Below are 22,130 nucleotides of genomic sequence, written 5' to 3' on the forward strand. Positions count from 1 at the left end.
GATAGGACTTTTGTTCTCTCGGACGCTACAAAGAAAAGAATGTGGTTATGGGGAGAGGTGGGCCTGGAGCCAACACAACAAAATGTTGAGTTTTCCAGAAAGGCACGCCCGTTCCAACCTACGTGGCTCACTGAGACTCCCACCCACCTATTTGGAAAATGAGACCAACTGTCAAAGGAGAGCTTAGAATCTCAAATTCTGGAAATTTAGGAGTTGCTAAGGAGAGAGAGCGTAAGACATGCTAGCGTCCACGTGGCAGGCCAGGGTACGAAGAGGAAAGACAGTCTCCAGAAGAAGCCGTGGTGAACAACCTTCAAGTGGTACCACCAGGACAACAGGGCCTGCTCGACGGGGAGGAATGACGCCCACGTGGAAGCGGGCACAGACTATGAGGAGAGCTGGGGACCCGTCAGCCCACTGCACTGACCAGGGTGGTGAAGGCAAACGGCGATGGGGTCCACCCTGCTCAGGGCCTTCCCCAGAGCGATGCCTGGCCAGCTCTTACAACGCACTGCTCTCAGGATAACAAAAGGAAGGGTCGGGAAGGACCGAACGCACATGCTGGGATGCACCACGCGCCCCCGACAGTCCACTCAACACGTAAGACACAACTGACATACGGGTAAAACCAGTCCACGTCGGGTCTAGCCACCCATCCCTCCTCAACAAGTGTGTGAGGAACCTCTGCCTAGAGGCTGTCCTTGGCCTCCGAGAAGTCGCCCCTCGCCTGGGGGATTCTTCCCCCTGCACCCAGTCTTGCTCATGCTGGTCACTTCCTATTTTGCTGGGTTCAGACACGAAAAAAATTCATCACGATTCACAATCTGTCTTACTATAGATGCCACATTCACAGCTGTGGTCCTGTGGCTCTAGAGACCGACCTCCTCGTCGTGTGGCGCATCCAGAAATGCAGCCGATTTGGGCAAATGTGACTCTCTTCCAACACGGGTGGGCTGGGCTAACGGCTGCTACACAAAGTTCTTTTGCCAAACACCTTCCCCAACTGTGAGGAGATGGATTTTAAGGATCATCCTAGATTTAGGCAAGAAAAAGAAAAACTTCCTGATGGCATAGACCTGAGAGACAACTTTGCTTACTTAGAAACCCTTAGCTATTTCCTGTCTTCTACCGAACAAACCTTTGGACACGGGGCCAGAGGTCTAGAGACAGCCTTGCCTGCTGCGCTCGTGAGGTTAGGCCTGGGGGAGGCAGCTTGGATGAGTGAGCAGGACCCGGGATTTTGAATTAAGATCTGTTACTCCCTGTGAGACCCGGGGCGCCTCTTACCATATCTGAGGCTTAGTTTTCTTACAGAAAATGGAGCTGAACATAATGCTTCCGACTTTGCAGGGTTGATAGGACAAATAAATGAGCCAGGGTATGTGAGGAGGCCTTTAAAAATATGCTATGAATGTTAGCTCTTGTTTTTGTTTGGTTGTTTGGCCTTATTTTGTGATTATTAAGCCCTTTGGTTCATTAGCAAGTTATGTCCCACCTGGTCAGTCTACAAAACAGTCTTCACCTCTAGTCCTTCGCAAGACCACTTCCCCGCTGAGATTAAATGGCCTGTGGGAGTAGGATTTTCATAGCCCATTCCACTATGACATATAATAAGTGTTTACATAAAAATAAAAATCAACTTTGCCATTCTGATTGGACTTTGGGTCAAAAAAAAAAAAAAACAGGTGTGTAGAACCGGGCATAGGGGGCGAGGACAAGAAAAACCACCCACAGTGACATTATTTTATGCTCTTACATTCCTCTCCTCCAACGTAGAGAAGAGTCTTGAAGAAGCTTAAAACGGGGATCCCTGGGTGGCGCAGTGGTTTGGCGCCTGCCTTTGGCCCAGGGCGCGATCCTGGAGACCCGGGATCGAATCCCACATCAGGCTCCCGGTGCATGGAGCCTGCTTCTCCCTCTGCCTGTGTCTCTGCCTCTCTCTCTCTCTCTCTGTGACTATCATAAATAAATAAAAAAAATTAAAAAAAAAAGAAGAAGAAGCTTAAAACATAAGACACCAACGTCATAAAACTGAAAAATCTTTAAATAAATAGTAAGACAAAAGAAAAATAAAAGCAAATCCATGCTAACCTACCCTTCTACAACCGAACACAAAACTCAGCACCAAGGTATTGACCGTCAAAGCAAAATGAGCAGGGCTGTGAGTGAGCGGCTTTCCTTTTCCAACATAAGAAAGACATCAGAGGGAGAAAGTCCTTTCCGAACTCTAAGTTCTGGAAGAGATTTTTCTCAGGAGTCTCCACAAGACTGATTTTGAACAACACAGTAGTCTCCACGAAAGTTTTCTAAAAATGACCATTTTTTACTGGTTGTCTGCCCTCCTGAGAGGGACTCCGAGTTCGGAAACTCAATCTGGAAAAGAAAGTTTTCTCTTTGCAATAAAAACTCGGGCACTCTTACATATCTTACTATAATTACCACGGACTCCATCATATCTTACTGCAATTTATATTTTCAACAATGAACATACACAAGTTTATAATGAATTTATTTTGTTTGCTGTAATTAGCTAAGACATATTTAATTTTCATTATGAGCCAGGCGAGTGCTAAGCCCTTTATCTGTCCGGGCTCATTTAATCCTCCCCAGAATCCTATGACACAGGGATTATTATTTCACTCATTTAAACTTGAGAAAATTGAGACTTAATGGAGGTATTGAATCCTGCCCAAGGTCCTACAACATGCAAGTCATTGTGGGGTTTGAACTTGAAGCCCATGCAAGGTTAACTGCCGGGCCCCTCACCACTGTGCAAACCCACCTCATACACTTGCAGACGGACCTGATAAGGGCTTCAACCAACCATCAAATGGACGGCAACGTGGACTGGATTTGATCAGAAAAGCAAGTTGCCAGCCAACACAGACTCTACATTTTTAATCTGAGAATTTATTAGGAGTACGTTTATGGGGAGAGAAGGGCGAGCCAATCCTGGTCTGCTGGTGGCCGAGACTGAACAGCCCATCAGGGCACCTTCAGGGAATGTGAACACTTCATTTGAAACTTAGGCCAGAAGCCCCCTGGACGTCTACTCTGCTTCCAAGAACGTCCAGTAGACCCTCTCCCTTTTGCTGCGAGGCTCTCTTCCAGGGCCAGGGCCCTGTGCTAAGGTGTTTGATCCTTACTTCGTGGACCTTGCCCACCCATGGGTGCTGATGTCAACAAGCTGGCGCTCTATCTTATTAGGCAGCAGAGTGCTGGGTATGTTCTCCATCTCCAGAACGCGTGAGATAATTTTAATCGATTCTCGGTCTCAGGCTCCTCATCCAAAATATGAGAAGTTATTATGAGTGACGAATAGATCACGGTGCTTGAGAATCCTAAAATTATGATTCATCCTTTTTCCCCTAGGAAATTGAACAAGGCCTAACATATTTCTTTTCCTCAAATCAAAACAAAATATGCTTTTATACAGGAACACCCTGAGGTCAAATACCTCTCTTCTCTTGCCTTCTGCTATCGAGACTTATTTTGACAAAGGGATTACATGCAAAGGCTCTGGGTACCACCCACTTAGCGTTTTGTGTCTTGGTAAGTTATTTAATCTTAATGCCTCAGTTTATCCATCTGCGAAACAAATATAATAATAAAATCTACTGCGTAAGGTTAACATGATCTTTTAAGTGAGTTACTAGCATAAGGTGCCTCGAGCCACTCTGACAAACCAGTAAATGCTCCGGAAACGATAGCCCTCAGCCATCTGTCTCAAACTCAGTCCTTCCATTCTTCCCGAGACATTATGCATATTACGTACATTTCCCCCACCCCCCAGAGCTATAGCTTATCCCAACCTGCCATATAGATCATTCCCTTCCATATCCACAGCCCACCATTCCAACAGTAACTGGAAGGAAAAAAAAAAAAAAAAAACATTTGTGAGGCTTTCCCAAATATCAGGGCCTCAGGTGGATCACTCCTCTGGATTTTAAATTCAGCACATCACCTCCACCCCCTTCACTTACTTGGTAAATGTATATTTACCCTTCACAGGTGTCGCACAGCACTTACGTTAGGAGGCGCCTATTTTCAGGTAGGGTTTGAGGCCAGTCAAGGAGTATATTGTCATCCTTTTTTTGGCAGACTCCAGTTTTTATATGCATTCATGAGAACTTCAGATAACTCAATACACCACCCTGTGCCTAAAACTCAAGTATGGGTTTACCTGGAATTAGAGAAAGAAATTATAAATTGCGTCTGCACAAGGAGCAAAATGTGTTGTGTCGGTTATTCCCTCGTTCAGAGGTACGGGTCTTTGAAATGCAGAAGTCATCTCTGACTTTTCTGTCTTACTCCCTGGATCTAATCCTGCTATGTCCTATTAAACTCTCCCCCCCCCTCAAATCTCTCTCTGAGAGGCACTCGGAGCATGGCACATGCCTGTCTCCCGGCATCCCTTGCAGCCTGTTTCATATTAAAGTTATTTATGCACATGCCTGTCTTCCTCACTAGGCCTTTAGATTGGGAGGTCGTGGAGCCTGACTTGTCTTTGTATCTCGGGCGGCATCCAGCACACGAGGCCTGTGTTACCCTGTACTTCCTCCTACACGCACACACACGCATCACATACACGCACACACACCGTGCTGGTTCACTCATCCATGCTTCTTTATTCCTATTCCTCCTGCCCCAGGTGCCCTCACCCCTTACCCCCTCCATGTAGTAGAACTCTTCTCAGCCTTCAAGCCCAACACCCATTCCCTACTCACTCACACTTCCTGCAGGGCTCCACAGTCTACACGACAGGACAGTGAGTATCTCCTGGTATTAGAGTTCTTCCATCCTGGATTGCAAAGTCCTTGAGGGACAAAACCGTATCTTCTTCTTCTTTCTGTTCCTTATGGCACCTGTCATAGACCCTCACTCAGCTCGAAAGTATTTGTGAAATTCAACTAATATGGAACCAACTTCAAATAAATGCTCTCTTCAAACAATTGTCCTGACTTTCTCAGATAACTTGCCAGAAGGGTATTGGTACAGTTTGCCTATCCGTTGTGTATGTCACCCTAAGGCTTTGACACGTGAACACAGAATTGAGGACAAAGCATGAGCACGAATCAACAGAAAACCTGTTCCAAGAAATCTGAATCCATGTGGGTTGCACGGTCCAGTGGCAAAGTGAAAGAAGAAAGAAAAAGACCAAGCCTAACACTCACATGAGTGTAAAAGCGGAAGCTTAAGGAACACCGGGAAATGAGCCACAAGTCAGTTTCCAATAAATAATCGGTGACCCTGCTAGGAGGAGCCCCACTGTGCTCCACGGCAGGGCATCAACAGGGCTTGGGTGCCCTGCAGGACGTGTGTGGGGTGTCCTCATTGACGACATGGGCCCTCCCGGAGCACTGGCCTCTCTGCCCCACAGGTAACTTCAACTCTCACTTTTGAAAGTTCTTCAGGAAGAAGGGCATGACTCATCCCCCAAGAACAGAAGCTGTTCCCCTTGTCTCCAAACCACGGTATTAACCTTCCCACCTTAGCGTGCACTACAATTCAAAAAAAACAAACAAACAAAAAAAAAAACCCTCCCTTGAAGGCATTTAACAGCCAGACAGATGATTTTGTAATTCTTTATTCGGATGAAATGAAAAGGTTATGTGAAGTCTTCGGATGGAATTTCCATCCCTTCCCTTCTTATTTTATTAGATTAAAATGGCCTCAGTGTTTTTAGACAGGGTTCCTCTTAAGAAGATGCAAATTCATACCACCTTTCCGCATTCTTAGGATCACATGCTCTGCCTAAAATCCACACTGTGCTTCAGCCACACGCAAGTAATCCCTCCCGCCGTCGATGGAACGGAACACGCGTAGCAAATCGAGAAAACACATCAGCCTGAGAGCCAAGGAAAGGAAGCTAATGACCTACGTGTCATTCCCACATACAAGATTCCTGGGGACTTTTTTTTTTTTTAATTGTGCCTCTTTTTGAAAGGAAAATAAGCTGTTCTTTCATTTCTTATTACAGGCTAGGAAAGATCGGCACCTAAAGGGAGAGACTGCAATATTGAGAGACACATGTGGAAATCGCTTCCACGACGGCAATTTCCTGAACTGCTTTCAAAAGCCCTTTTTTTGGCTTAAAGAGTCCACGGGGCCCTTTTAAGATTGTTATACAAAGGAACTGATCAGTTCCATAACGTTGTGATGAAATTAGAGCCCGTCGCGCTTAGCCGGAACGGCCTTCCACACAGTAGCTCTCCTCTTGGAGATGGCATGGAATCGTCTGCAGGGAAATCACCTCTCCAGAGGGTTTAAGACGAGGCGGGAAGGGCATGGAGTAAGGATGGAGGCTTGAACCTCATTTGCAGTAATTTGAAGGTTTAAGGAACATATTCCGACTCCCTGACCGTGAGCCCTGCTTTGATCTCTACGCTCAGGGAAGTCATTTCAGTGAGGGAACGTCTGGTTTTCTCCCCTCTTACTTAGTGGGGGCTACATCTGTATTCCTGTCCCCTGGAAGCTGTGTGGCCAAGGAGTCAATGCATGGTAAGTCCTGGATTTCCCTTCGATAAGAACCTCTCATACTTTTCCCAATCGCAGGACTTTTTAGACCCGATGGCAAATAAATCCCACATCAGTTCTCTGGCTACAGGAAACCGAGGACAAATAGAAGCAGTTAACAGACTTTTCCCCATTCAGAGGCCGGGCCTCCTTACCCACAATTGCCACCCTGGGAGGGAGGAGAAACATTTTCGTTTCGCTGACCGTCACGGGTTGCCTTCACTTAGAAATCACCAGTTTTGAGTGTTTTTGCTCATGTTTAGGGAACTTCCTTTCTACTGTATGAAAAAAAAGACAGGAATTTCTGTCAAAATGGTGACATGTGCGTTAGCCCTGGAGACTTTGAAGGCAGTCGTGAAGCATGTATATGACCTTTGTGGGCCTTAGGGGCACTTTTACCTTCCTCGGTAAACAGAAAGTATTAAAGATTATATTTTACAACTGTGTTGTTATAAAAATGCATTTGTTAATATTACATGTTAAAAGCTGACATTTTTTTCTTCTGGCTTGGAAAGAAATTAAGATATTTGGCGGGGTGGGTCTTCAAAAGCACCGTGAGCCCTACAATCTGTACGTACTGTGTCTACTGGGTAAGTTGCACCTGATAGCAAATATTCTTCGCCACTTGGATGGTTCCGATTCTCAAATCCTATCCCTGGGGTCGTCTGGGGGGCCTTGAATTGTTTTTGGTGGAAGATGACAAGATTTGGACTTCCTACCTCCATTATCTCACTTGACTCTCCCCCTAACCCGGTGGAACGGACATTATTATTCCCATTATCTACAGACTCAGAGATTGTAAGCAATGTCCCAAATTGCTTTCATCTGGTAATTGTTTCTTGGGAAAGGGAAAGGAACGAGAGCAAAGAATTATCTATTACCCTCTGTTGGGGGTTTCACACACCATTTAACCTCCAAAGCCCTATGCGGTGATATCCGGATCACCCCTCCAAGCCAACTATCTGATAGACACTGTGGCAGGAGGGAGGGCAAAGGTGTCCCTGGGAAAAATCAGGAAAACCAAAGGATAAAAATTAAGTCCAAAGGGTAGGAGCAAAATGCTCCAAACAAGAGACCAAGTCAAGGCCTTCAAGACTGATAGAAAATGCAGGGAAACAAGAAAGGTGACGACCCACTGCTGCACGCAGGCCCGCAGGCCCAAGGACCTGCTTGTCATAACAGTGTAAAGTCGGATGGTAGCGCTCCCATTTTGTAGCTGGAGAAACTAAGGCGCAAGGCGCTAGGTAGTCTCAGGTCATGCAGCTACGAAGAAGCAAGAGGTTGTCCGACCCCTAACGCCATGTTTCCTCACGGAACAGACATCTTTATAGAGGCCAAGTCTCCATTCTGAACTTGTCAAGAACGAGATATCTCATCCTTCAGCACTTCCACCCTGAGCAAGCCATTACCTGAAAACTTGCCAGATTGGCTTCCACCAGTTTGAATGGTTATGTGTATCTCCAATACTCTTCGTGCGCATCCAACTCCGAGAGAAGGCATGAAAGAGCAAAGCCCCCGCCAACATTCGATGCTCAGTCCAGTCGCAGAGGCTGGGGAGAGAGGTACATTTTCCCCTTTACACCTTTTCAAAGAAAAACTTGGGAGAAAATGGAGTACTAAAGAGGCAGAGAAACCTGACCATTGGGTCTGCAGTTAAAGAGAGAAAAGGGGCCCAGGGCATTTTAAGTCATCTATGAATCATGTGTTTGACATTTCCCAATCAATGGAAGTCCCTGGGGTCCCCGTTTCTGTCGAAGAAACTAGCTTTAATGCTGGCTGCAGGGAAACTATCTGAATGAGAGTCCATTGGGCTGCCTCCCTCCAGCCAGCTTTTCTGAGTCCAGCGGCCGGCCACATGCTCACAGCACAGAAGGGGGAGCACCGAGCAGTGGCGGTTGGGATGGGCTGGCCGGCGAGGACAAAAACTAACCATATAAGGTCTCATCCGTTCCTGCCAACCACTGACGTGAGGAATGAAGTCCAGTTCGCTGGGTTGGTTTCCTAAAAACTTGAATTTCTTTTACAGAATTAAAAAAAATGCATTTCACCAAAGTCTGCATCCAGCCTATGCCCATTCCTAAGGGTCGCTCACGTACCTGTGGGGATTTTCCTTAGAGCTTCATGACCATCCAGGGACGTATCACCTGATTCGTTCAGTTATTGCGCATGCACACCCAGGCAGCAAGAGGCCCTTTATGAGACGTGCACACAGTAACTCTGCCAACACGCTAAGTGATCTAGCTTAATCGCTTGAGAGCTACGTCACATTTGCAGATGCACAAATATGCTTTTCAACAAATCCAATTCCTGGAGCCTGGTTAGAACTTTTCTTAAGAGCCAAAAGAAGACACAAAGCAGCATTCTCAGCTGCTATGGGGAGGAGAGATGGGTTCCAGCCTGTGCGTCGGGGCTGCTTTCCTGGCCGTGATTGCTTATTGGATGGGGTTTCGGTGGGAAGCGAGGAGGAGGAGGAGGAGGTGGACCCCGTGCTGCCACTACCGTCGTGATGAGAGTTTGGGCACATCCTCCCCGAAGACCCCATAAGGCTTTGATAAGTGCGTGCTGGCCTAGTCCTGTCGCCATGCAGGACGCCCTAAGTGGTCCTGCCAAACAGACTCCAAAGCTCCCCTGGAACCTGATGTTCATTTACTTAAGCGTTTATTATACATCTGCTGGCATATGTACATCTCGGCTCTGGCATCTGGTCACAAATACAGGCTGAGAACACTTAACAGCACTAACATATCCACATACAACAGTGTGGAGTCCACCACCGAGATCTGCACGGAGTCCTCTCAAGGCAGTTGGCTCCCATATGCTCGGCACCCCTGATGCCGTGTTCACTTGATGTTCAATTTGGGATCCAAATTCGAAAGGCCATCCAGTGCCACATTAACCTCTCATAAGGAAAGCTTGTGTGTGTGTGTGTGTGTGTGTGTATGTGTGTATCTGCACTCATGAATTTTTGGGGAATGAGGGGGAACTGAAGTCATAGTTGAGAACATATGAAACCCTTAGATGTGTCGCAGCTGCTCCAACTGGCATTCATCCCCCGAGCAAGGAATTCTAGAACATCACATTTTTAAGGAGTCCATTTTCACAGTGCACTCCGGCATCTCAGAATGCTCTCTTGGAGAGCAAAGTCAATCCTAGGTCACCATTTCAATGTAGTTTCCTTTGTACTAAATCCTACTTTCAAGAAAATTCTTGCCATGGTTCACTGGTGTTTAACCTATCATATAATATCCAGGTTTACTGTGTTAGAAGAAGCAGAACAGTATTAAGCTTTTCCCACAAGCCTGTGATTGCATTTGACCTAGTAACCTGTATTAGATTAACATTTATTCTACAACCGCACAGCAAGCCCTGCACCTTGGTGAGCGGCAGTTTATAGAGGACACTAACCATTTTTACAAGTGGAGCAGGAAAAGGGAATTGAATCTGAGGGAGTAATTCCAAGCAAGTATGTTGCTGCAGCAGTTAAATTGTTTATACGAGGAGTAGGGGAATTACTTCTGACTGACCTCTCTTTTTATCTGCTTAAAAGACAAAGTGCAGGTCTCCATCGCTGGGGCGAACTCTGGGGAATGCAGCTTTCAAATGTATAGGAGCCACCAGGCCCCACCAACCCACCAATAAGGAGCAGCTTCAAAGGCAAAGCAGCCCAGGAATGTAAACACAGCAGAGTCACCACCATGAGGACGGTTTAACAGCAGCCGGGGGTGGGGGGTGCAAAGGGCCTCCGCTGACCCCCACGCAGACCCTCCGGGTCAGGGGGGGACACGAGGGGAACACAAGCTTTTCCATCACGGATGTTTTGATGGAACGGCCTCTTGATTTTCCTTGGCCACAGCTCAGCGTGCGGCGGATTCATTAAGGAACAAGCTGGGCTTTGAGGGAGGCCGAGAATGGCAAGAAGGGATCCGTTGGAGGCATCTGTGTGGGACCAGGACATTTTTGAAAAACTAAAAAATAAAATATACTTTTTTTTAAGGCTGAGTCCATGAGGAAGCAATTACCAGGAAATCAAAATCAGAACTGTCTGAGCATACACCCAACATAGCAATGGGAGGAGGTCACCCGCCATCATCCGGTGTCATGTCATGAAGTCCCATGGACTCTTGCAGTGGACGCCGATTCACCACCAGGTCCTCGGTGGCGGCGGGGGAGTCTGAGGGAGAGCTGCACGAAATGAGGGAGCCCTCCAAGAAAGCCCAGTTGTTCCTTGAGATGAAGCAAGCCACGGAGCAACGAAAACGAGAAAGGGCAAGGCCCTTCCGCTCAAGAATCACACAGAGCGGGTGCTACTGTGTCTCTCTTCGTGTCCATGCAATCATGCTGCCTCCCACACAGCAAGATGTGATAGGATTATTTCACAATTTCAGCTTTTTTTTTTTTTTTTTTTTGTCTCCTTAACTTGTTAACTTTGTCTCTCAATTTGCTATGGAATCTTCCAGAATTTTCCGAGTGCTCATTAGAATTGTCTTTTTTTTTTTTTTTAAGATCTTATTAAAAATACAATTACTCAACCTCCTGCCCGAACCGAATCAGAGACAAAGGAGATGAGGCACCATCTTCTGGGGGGAATCACCACCTCCCCCCTCCCCAGGTGATTCTGATGAACCCTCTCAGCCAAGGACCCATGTTCTAGAACCCACAGAATGTGAAAAAGCTTCCAAATGAGGGTCTGTTAAAGAGGCGCCAACCAGAATTCAGCCGTGGCTATGTAGACGCAGCCCCGCAGCAAACGCTGACCCTGTTCTCTTCGGGAATCGGCTCAATTAAAGGTTGATGGAACATGCGCTCCTCCACCACGATCAATAGGCGCAAATCTGCAGCTGTCAGTGTCACAGGGTAGCTTGGCTCTGGGCTCCCCAACCCTCCACGATCTCCCTTCCCATTGTCTGTGGAGAAGCGTGGAACCTGGAGATTTAGTGCGTAAAGCTGCACTCTTTCGGCCCCTTTCCCCCCTAAATTTGGGATTTGGTGGGCCTTGTAAGCTACTTCATTCAGGATAACAGGGGGTGTTTCTTGACTCCTCTAAAGGAAGCGTGGATAGTCTCTGTAGCCAGGGAACCCAGGGACGTTGCTTTTTGTTTGCTTTGCTTTCGCTTCTTTTCCTCGAGGAGCAAAAGTAAAGACAATATTGGGGTTCAGGGACGGGGAGAAGGGAGAAATAAACAAGGAGCACCTGGGGATTTTAAAAAGCAGCCATGGGCGCGTTCTGGGGCTGGGATAAGAATGGAATCTGCCCTCGGGATGCCACCTACCAACAGGCCTGAACACAGAGAAAACGGTTCAGCTGGAGCAATGCCTGTCAATACGATGATCACTGGGATGAAAACTCAGTGTGTGCAAATGCCCTACTTTTAAGCCCCTCTACTCAGCTAGGCAAACAGGGAAGATTCCAGACAGCCAAAGGAGACAGCTAACTGTGAAGGATGTAATGTGATCCCCATTCCTTCCCTCACCTGCTGCTACAGATCCTTGGCCTCATTCTCCCGCCTGGGGTGTTCAGAGCAAGAAAAGGAGAGAAAAGAAGGTGCTTCTTAGAGACAGATAATCCTGCAACCAGCAGGCTAAGGGGCTCTTTCACCCACATTCACCTTAATCCCAGGCATTAATTCTATAGGTAACCTTACTCCCGTTAGCTTACCTTTGGGGGGAAAAATGTGAGAGGGATTAAAAACCATGAACACTGATGGTAGAAATAGAAAGTTTTTTGACACGAATCTCCAAGGTTATATCATTTCAAAGACGTGGTAAGTGGACGCCTGCGTACACACAAGGGCCACAAGCAGGTAACGCAGGTAAATCCACGCCTGTGTTTCCATTTGCGACCTTCAACCCAGCTACATCCATCCTTACGCAATGATGAAGTAGGTAAGTGATAACGACGGGATGACAATGAAGTGCAGGAAAAAGAAGTCTCAGATTCAAAACTGGAAACCACTTTACAGATCCCTCTAGCCCACGCCCTCGTTTTACAGGTGAGGAAACTGAGCCCAGGACAAGCAGGAAGGTTCGCCCAAGGTGACCCGGCACCTCCCAGCAACTGAGTTGAGCTGGACCCCGCTCCTGTCCCCGTCTGCTGTTCTGTCCGGGCACCACACTGACTCCGGGAGGGAAAGGGCTGGAAAACGCCGGCTCTAAAGTCCCACTGTCAGGAACAGGGTGAGTCATAAAGCATCCGGAGGAGCCTCTCTATATGGTGTGTGGAATTTCAAGTTGTCTGCTGCGTATAATGTGTCCATTTAGCCAGAGTCTCTAGTATTAATTACCTCTGTGAGATACAATATGGCATCATGCAGCTTTGGAATCTGTACCCTTCATTAACCGTTTCCCCATTAACCTTGACTGGAATCACATTCCCACTCTAACCGGTGAGATGTGTTCTATTTGTAAGCGCTCCCATTTTCTCGTTGAAACCATTCTCATATTCTTATTTCATTGTAAATGGTCCTCCTTGCAATAAAGTGCCATTGAACGTATTTACTATTTGCTGCTTAATTTTGTCCTCTTGGAAGGAGACCGATGTCAGCTCCAACAGTAGTTAATATACCTTTGAGCACACACTGTGACCTTTCTCCTGCTCATGCCTGACTTCATTCCCAGATCTCATTAAACAGCAGAAATTATCTTCAGAAAGAGCAAAACCAGAAATGTGCGGGGTCTGCGCTCAGCTATCGAGAAGAATTTGATTTAAACGGCCCCACAACGGCACGCAAGTAGAAAACAAAAGAGAGGATGAAACTTCCAGCTTAAAATGGCCTGTTTTCTCTACCAGCTGCATAGCATTACATGAACTCACCTGGAAATAAAGAGGATTGAATGATTTTGTGTACCTGACTGCCCCCACCATGTGTGTCACTGTCTGGGAATAATACACAAGCTTGTTCCTGGGTGGTAGGAGGTAGGTAGGACTGGGCCTTTGGCAATAATCAACCCCCTCCGGAAACCATGAGGGAGCTGGGCAGAGGAAAGTGATTTTTTTTTTTTTTTTTTTTTTAATGAGTAGAGGAAGAAGGTTGTGGGTGGGTTGGAAAGGAACAAGGAATTGAGTCAACTCTCAAGAAAATCAGATTCGGGTAAGACATTGCAGAGGCCCTGAGTCTGTGGTTCCCCAAACATCAGCAGTGGGAAAAGGTAACTCCAAGAGCAAATAATGAAAACCTAAGATGGGGATGGGTTGAGAGAGGGGGTAGGCCAAAGAGAAGTCTACCTAGAGGCAACCTGACCCCTGGAAATTGACCTTGTGCTAAGAGGAGAGGGGAGGACCAGAAAGTCGGCGGAGGGTGACTAAACTCCCAAGTTCTTCAAGCCCTACCAACCTCCCAGTTTTCACCTCTGACTCACTGTATTCTCTCCATGAACCCTGAGCCCTGCTGCCATGTTTAGTGACTTCGACATAGCTGATTCTTCCAAGCCTCTGCCCTCTCCGTTCCTTGGCCTCTGGCTGCCAAGGATCACTTTCCCCCTGTCCACCTCAGCAGCCACCCCCATGCTCACACCCTAGACTACTGACTCTCAACCCTGGCCAAACATCTGAATCATCTGAAATAATTTTTCAAAATTACAATTCCCAGGTCCCACGCCAGACTAATTACAGCCTGAATCTCTGGAGGGGAAGCCGGTCATCAGGAGTTTTTACAAGCCCCCCCCACCCCACCCCCGCCCACCAATTTTGATTAAAGGGCCAAGACTAAGAACTGATGACCTGGATATTGTTATTATCAACAACTGATCAATGACAAATTTTCTATTTTACGCCCTCTCCTCTCTGAGGATAGCCCCCAATTTCTCACTCACTCATCCTAGTACCCCAACTCCCTAAGTTCCTTGATCGATAAGGGATTTCCCAACAACAGATTCTTCTACTTTTTCAGTCTATCTTCCCTGCTCATGCCCTCATTTCTCTCTTCACTCAGCTTGTTATCCCTCCGTTTCCCACACTCACAAATACTACATTCCTTTCTCCTTTGTTCGGCTTGCCTGACCACACCCTAAACCAGATTCGCATCAGTCAGGAATTTACCAAGAAAGCGATGAAACGAAGCGAATGCAAACGAAGAGAATTTCATAAAGGGGCTATTTTCAAAAGTGCAGGCAGGTGAAGGGAAAGCAGAAGAGGGAAGCACCTAAGGCCAACAGCAGGGGGAAGCAGTTACCAGCTCCAGACTTGAAGGAGATGGGGCGGTGGGGGTGGGGGCGGGGGGTGGTCTGGGATCTAAAAAGAGCCACAGCTATGACAGAGTAGCCCAATAGGAGCTGGGACCTTCATACAGGGATGTAGCCACGCCTACCGGGAGCCATTTAGGAGGGAGTAGGGAAGTCATAAAAGCAACTCACTCTACTGCCATCCAGTCTCCTGCCTGTGCCTGCCATTGGCCAACTCTCAATCCAGAGGCCAAGGAGTCCACTGAATCATTCATAAATGGTAGCCTCCCAGAGAACCACACTGGGTGAAGAAGATGAAGAATGGGTCCAAATAGGCAAATGGAGATTTGCCCGTCTCCAAGAAAAACAGATCCTAATAATGGTGTATCAATTAGTACCATTAGACCAGGGGCTGCCAGGTTTCCCTCCTGGACACTCCACCTCCAGCCTTGGCCATTTGCTTCTGTGATGGAGATACATTCGCAGAACTCCAGCTGGCAGCATGGTGGTTCAAACTTCATTAAACACCCTAGCAGAGTCAACTAGTCGTACCCCAATATTCATTCGTCCATTATTTTTCAAAATAATGGAGCCGACTATTATATCTGGGCACATGACATAGAAGAAAGACCACATGTTCAGTCTCTCTCCCTTGCAGCTCTACATGTCCATGAAACCAAACTCTAGACAAAAGAATGTGAATGGAAGTGATACATTCACTTCCAGGCTGTGGTCTTAAATGATGAGCAACCCTCTACCCTCTCACCTCCATCCAGTTACCGGGATCATGGATGTAGAGGAACCATTTAAGATCATTCGTATAAAGGCAACACCCTAAAGATGGAGGAAAAAAAAAAAAAAAAGGAGCTAGGTCTTTGGACAATCTTGTGAAACAGAGCCCTGGTCCTCCTGCTTCCCAGCTATTAGATGAAAGAAAAATAAAGCCTGTCTTACGGAAGCCACTTCTGTTTAGAATATCTATTTTAGGTAGGTGAACATTTATCCTAACTAATACAATAGCCAAGGTCAGAATCAGGAGAGCATCATTTCCACCAACTAGTCCTCCAGCCAAAACACTCAGCCCTAAAATCAGTCATCTCAGTGGGTGAATATAGTCCCAGGGCAATGCCTGGAAGCTACTCCCCTCTATCATTCAAAACCTAAGCCTTATTTCTTATCTTAAGGGCGAGGAGTCACTGGAAAAGGCAGGTGCATGTGCAACCTTAGCTCCTCCCTGTTCTATCTCTACACACTGCACACGCACCACTGGGGCTATCTACTTCCAGAGCCAGGCGTCACGGCCGGGCCACAATACCCCATACCCAGGAGAGGCCTCGGAATATGCTACACCCTGGTGAGGGAGATCTCTGAAGACTCTGAAGACGGCGGCTGAAACAAACGAGGGTCCCTATTTCCAACCACACACGTGCACTATGCCGGCTGCAAGAGGATCCTATCACTTCCCCACACGTCCCATACCCACCCACCTCCAGCCCCAGGTACAGGCCCCACTCCTCCCTCACACTCTATCAGATACTGCCTCCGGGAAAGAATTGCTCCAGAGAGGAGTTGACCAAGGAAATAAGTTTTAAAGTAATTACACTATGCCCTATAAAAATAATATTTAAAAAAAATCTTTGTAGCAATATTTGATAATTTCCTACATATATCCGGGAGTTTTCACAGGAACATTCATTGCTTCATCTGAAATCTCAACCAGATGCAATTCCCCAGAAGGAAGGTAGTGCCCAGACACTCGGTCATTCTGTTAAGGAGGTAAAAGGAAGCTCTCGGGATGAGCATAGAGACTGGTGATCGGCCACCCTTCATTGCCCTGACTCACCCCTCCCAGAACTCTTCTCACATCCACCTTGGAAGTTTAGAGGATGTTGAGAGCTAGAGGAAATCTTGCTGGTTTTTCTTGTAGCAAAAGCACCCTTAGTAAAAAAGAAATTTCACAGGGAATCTCTAATGTTTAAGACAAATAAAAGTAAAAATTCACTAGAATATATTTATTTCAGGAGTTCAAATATGCCACAATATACACCGTATTGACCACTGTGATTTGATGAATGTGAAAATTTGGAACCATCACAATCATTTATTATCCTCAGCATCCAATTTATTATTTCATTTTGGTTTATTTGCACAATATTTAGAAAATACTGACTCACCTGGCTAAATAGTTGCAAGAGGCAATAGTTTTTGTATTTTTTTAAGACAACTTGCCTTACAGCTTGAGTTTCTGTTCAACTAAATTTATCCAGAAGCTTGCAAGAAAAGTAGTAGGAAATATCTGTTTCAAAGTTGAATTGTTAGTAACACCTAATAAATTCTTGCATTTCTAATCATAAAGTTAGAAAGGAAGCATTCATTCTGGCTCTAAAGTGATGATTTCAAGATGTGAGAGTCAGTTGTGGGTACGCAGACAAGTCTTATGCCATGAGGGGAACAAATGCAAATAAGCTCGATGTGGCACTTAACGGAGCAGGTGCAAATGTACTGTGTTCACAAACGCACTTGTGCAATTTTCCATCAGTGGAGATGTGGAGCAATTATGTCAGAATCTAAGAGAGACAGACAGACAGACCAGTGCAGAATATCAATATCTCTCATCAAGTATGTACATCCAGATGGCGGGATTTTATTCTGATGTTCGTTCCAAATAAGTTAACCTAGCAGCACATTTTAATATGCTGGTGTTTTTAGATATGTTAAAATGTGAAATAAAACACGTCTGAATGCGTGTTATTTTTATTGCAGTGTTTTAAAATAGTTAAAATGCATTCTACAAGGAAAAGTCAAATGAAAAGTCTGCAGAACTACTAAAACCCATCTGTGGAGCCCTCTACGCTTCCATGGAACCGAGGCTGAAAACTCTCCACGAGGTGCACAGGAGATCCTAAGTCCAAAGAGGTTGGACTTAGTCAAAGTGTGCTTAGGGTTCGTTTCTTCTGAGGCCTCTCCTGGACTTGCAGAAAGTTGTCCTCTCCCTTTGTCTTATATGGTGTTTCCTCCTTGTGTGTCTATATCCTGACGTCTTCTGCTAATAGGACACCAATCAGATTAGGGCGTACCCATATGACTACGTCTTACTTTACCTCTTTCAAGGCCCTATCTCCAAATACAGTCACATTTTGAGATGTTGGGATTTAGGCCTTCAATATATGAGTTTGGGGGGTACAATTCAGCCCATAACAGGTATACTGGTCAGTTGGGTTGTCAAATTCCCTTAAGGAGATCAGAGTACGAGAACCAACACGGCAGCACCTGATGGAACTACATTCAAACACCTCCTTACTTTACATGTAGATTAGAGATGTGGAGTCATCAAAAAGACACACAGATTTGAAAAGATGAGGGTACATTTTGGGACTTTTACTTTTCTAAATTAGCGCTCTACAATATGGAAACTAAACAAAACAAAAACACAAAAAAATCCAGTTAAAGATTAAAAAGGGCAGATTTTGTAAGTTTTTCTAAACACCCAGAATACTCACAGATTGAATAGTTTGCTAATCCCTACAAATTTTAGAATCTATAAAAATTTAGGCTCTTGATATCAGCTTTGATGAACAAAACTTAATTTTGTTATTAAACAAAGAACCTGGGATGGCTCAGTCAGAAAGCATCCACCTTCATTCAGCTCAGGTCAGGACCCCAGGGTCCTGCTCAGCAGGGAGTCTTCTCTCTCTCTCTCTGTGTGCCCCTGCCCTCCCACCCCTCCACCCCCGCCCACCAGCTCACGTTCTGTCTCTTGCTTTCTCCCTCTCAAATAAATAAAATCTTTAAATAAATAAAAAAATTAAAAATAAACAGAGAGCTCTTGAAAGTGAATAAAAAGAGCAAAAGATCCCCTTATCAAAATAGGCAGAGGGCAATAGTAGATATATAGGTAAAAAGGAATATGAATGGCTAATTTGTACATAGATGGTGTTCAATATCACTTATTAATAAAATGCAAGGGATTAAAGTAAGAGAGAGGCACCTGGATGGCTCAGTCTATTAAGTGCCTTTGGTTCAGGCCATGATCCCAGGGTCCTGGGGTTGAGCCCTGCAAAAGGGCTCCCTGCTCAACGGGGAACCTGTTTCTCCCTCTCCCTCTGCCCCTCCCCCTGCTCATTCTCTCTTTCTCAAATAAAATCTTTTTTTAAAAATTTTAAATTAAATTTAAAAAGATTAAAATAAGATACTCTTTTCTACTCATCACTGACAAAAAGATTAAAATATTTAATAATATGTAGTGTTAGAGAAGGTATGAGATAGCACATGTTGTTAGTAGATACAAATTCAGAAGGGAAATTTTGAAGCATTTTTCATCTAGAATCAGCAGAAAACCATCTAACATTTTCCATACTAGATAAAGGAAAGGTCTGTGCCCAAACTGTTGAGAAAAGTCTTGCCAGGACTCTAGAATTACCTTTGTTCACAACCCATCTCCCTTCACAAATTAGGGCTTGCAGGTTGACCATAAAAGAAAATTTGGGGGATTTAAGTATATTTATTTATAACATATTACCTCCAAACTTTTAGAAGTTTTTAATGCCAAGTCAGTCAATAAAAAGAATCCTAGCTGTTCTATAGTCATCTAAGTCTGGCATTTCTTCCTTTTAGATTCCACCAGGATAAACTCTGCCCCCGCCCCTGACTCACAAGAGCCCGTTTTACACCACAATCCAGCCTTTACCAGCACAGCTACTACCCACCCTCTCCCTTAGGTTGTATCTCCCTAATCAGTTGCATCAGGTTACTTCTTGCTTAAGAAACTTCAGTGACTACCCATGACCTATTTCATCTCTTTTAGACCTCAAGGGGCTTGGTAATACGGGCTCTCCAAACATGACCTCCTAGTGTTTCTTTCGATACCTTTTCAACCTAATTAGTCACATCCCCCTTTTACCTAAAACCCATGCTCATCCCCATCTCTATGCCTTTGATCCTACGGTTTCTCCCACCTGTAACTCCTTCCCTCCTGCTTTCCTAAATGCTACTTGTCTTGCAATAATAATTCTAAAAAGGAATTACTTGATTTTTTTTTAAATTTTATTTATTTACTCATGAGAGACACAGAGAGGCAGAGACACAGACAGAGGGAGAAGCAGGATCCATGCAGGGGGCTTGATGAGGAACTCGATCCCAGGACCCCTGGATCACGCCCTGAGTCGAAGGGAGACACTCAACCATTGAGCTACCTGGGTGCTCCAGAATTACTTGATTTTTACTGTGTATTATTTAGTGTCTTCGTGGCCCATGATTTCCCATGGCAAATATCACAAACCCTTCCATTCAATCAAATATTCACTGAATTGGCTTCTTACACCCGTGACATGCTAACATTCTGACAGACACCTGTGATACAGAAGTGGACTTGATGAGACCCCTGCCAGATGGAGAAGTAGAAGAAAGACACCACAGGCAGAAGGAATGGCATGAGCAAAGGCATGGGGCCATGGGTGGGGCTTATGCAGAAAATAACATCCAGATCAAGATTCCAGATGGAGCGGGTCAGATGGGAGATGAACATTCTCACATGCAGTCAGTACATGTTCCTCGTGTTCCTGCTACAACAGGAATATTGACACGTGTCATTAGAAGGACTCATGCTTTAATTAAAATGTGAACTCCAAGAATTAGACTCTCAGAGGCTTCCCCTCTACCATCTTCCTCTGGTTTCAGTTGGGTAAGGTACTCAGATTTCCTTCAATACTTACCATGGCTCCAAGATTTAATTAACAACAACAACAAAATCTCAGGAGCTATCCTCATGAGGGGGAAGGCCCAAGCAAGGCAGGAGCAACCATGGGCTGGGACTTAGGGAAGGGAAGGTAGGGGAGGGAGATGGGCAGAGTCAGTAGTGATCAATGGTCCAAGTGAGGTCTATCCTCACTTGGGAAAAGGGCTCGCCAAGTGTGGGATAGGCTGTGTTATACCAACGTGGTGCCTTCCTGAGGGGGGTTTCCAAGCTTTATGCAGGTAGTGTTGACTGGGCAACTTGTCACTTCCTATGCCCCTGCCCTGAGTCAGGCCCTCAAAAGGCTGCTCCAAGCTGCTATGGGCTCTGGCCCAGGACTCACATGATACAGTAAGGGATAAGATTGCGAAGGGTCACTAGGTCCTATCCACCCACCCCAGTCAACTGAGTGACTGGGTGTGATTTACATTTCTACATAAATCTGCTCCCTCCAATGCCAAAACTTGAAAATTTCAACCTGTTTTCCCAAAAGCCAGGACCTGAACGCCCCAAATATGATGGCTTATAAAGCAAGCAGTATCCTTTAAAAAAAATGTTTTGCCTTTAAATTTAGGTTCTATGACTTCAAAAATATTAGTTCTATCTTTCTCCCTTTTAGCTGGTCCTGATAATTTTTTCCTGCCTAAACTGGTAAAGATCACATTTTCAGGGTCACCGAAAGGCTCGGTAATATGCTTCAACCACATAATTCACAGAAATGTTTGCCAAGCAGCTCAACTTTTCTACAACCCAAACTAACTCAAATTTATATTTCGGGAGGGCATTAAACTACTAAAGAAAACATTCTCTCTACACCAAGATTTTCAGTTGTTTTCTAAGGCCATACCTTCACGGTGATATGTGAATCTAGAATGTTCCCTCTCCTTTTGTTGAAGGGCTTCTCCTCAGTAGCAAATATCATTAAAATGTTTCTCGGTGGGGTGAGTAAAAGCATCTTTTCCACTATGACACGAATCTCTGATTTCGGAAATATCCAAACCTCAGTAACAACAAAAGTTTTTCCAACTTCATATTTCCCTTTTCCTATTCTTGTTTCTGGTAGCAAAAATAAGGCAAAACAAGGCAAAACAAAATGAAATCCCACAGGAGTATTTGACTATATTTGTTTTCATCCTGAGAGCATTCTGTTGGGGACTTGTGTGTTCCTTGTCACTGTCTTTCTCCTGAGTGCAGTCTGGCTTGGGAAGGTTCAGGGTCTCAGGATCAGTCGTGACAAAAAAGAAGATCGAGAAGTTGCAGGGTATCAACGTGGTCTGAGCCCTTGGCAGCTGTCATTTGGTTGGCCTTGAGTGGAGTGAGGGGTATGGAACACAATCAGTCTCTACCCCCATTTCAATTTTTAGTGAAACCCTTTGGACAAGCAGAGGCCTCCGAAGGAATCAAGTTAAATGGCAGGTTGGAGACGAGCTGGAGCAGGAATGCAGTATTGCCATATTAAAGCACATTTATGCCCAAGGGAAGAAAAAAGCTGAGAAAACATAAATTCAGGAATCCATGAGCCCTGGGAATTAGTCTCACAGTCATGTCTCTCTTCACCGTCTTTGAATCACTGGCGGCTGCAACCTGCAAGAATTACTTTAAAGCTACATCTAATCCAGCACCCCTGAGACTTAGGGCTCAGAGTTTACTCTCGGAGGAATCAGAGACCTTTAGAAGGCTAAGGTAAAATAGATGATGGCTGCCCTATAGCTCTGTGGGGCAGCTG

The 22,130-nt window shown here is 45.4% G+C and overlaps 1 long non-coding RNA gene across 1 annotated transcript in view; it reads right to left on the reverse strand.

Annotated features, from left to right (window-relative positions):
- Nucleotides 1–8,726, reverse strand: part of LOC121490537 — an 80,372-nt gene extending 71,646 nt beyond the window's left edge. The window contains exons 1-2 of the long non-coding RNA XR_005987708.1: nucleotides 8,613–8,726; nucleotides 7,926–8,066 (exon numbers count right to left, since the gene is read on the reverse strand). This is a non-coding gene — a long non-coding RNA (uncharacterized LOC121490537). The remainder of the gene's footprint in view (nucleotides 1–7,925; nucleotides 8,067–8,612) is intronic.
- Nucleotides 8,727–22,130: the final 13,404 nt, after the last annotated feature.

This window comes from Vulpes lagopus, chromosome 5 (assembly GCF_018345385.1).
Source record: "Vulpes lagopus strain Blue_001 chromosome 5, ASM1834538v1, whole genome shotgun sequence".
NCBI lineage: Eukaryota > Metazoa > Chordata > Mammalia > Carnivora > Canidae > Vulpes > Vulpes lagopus.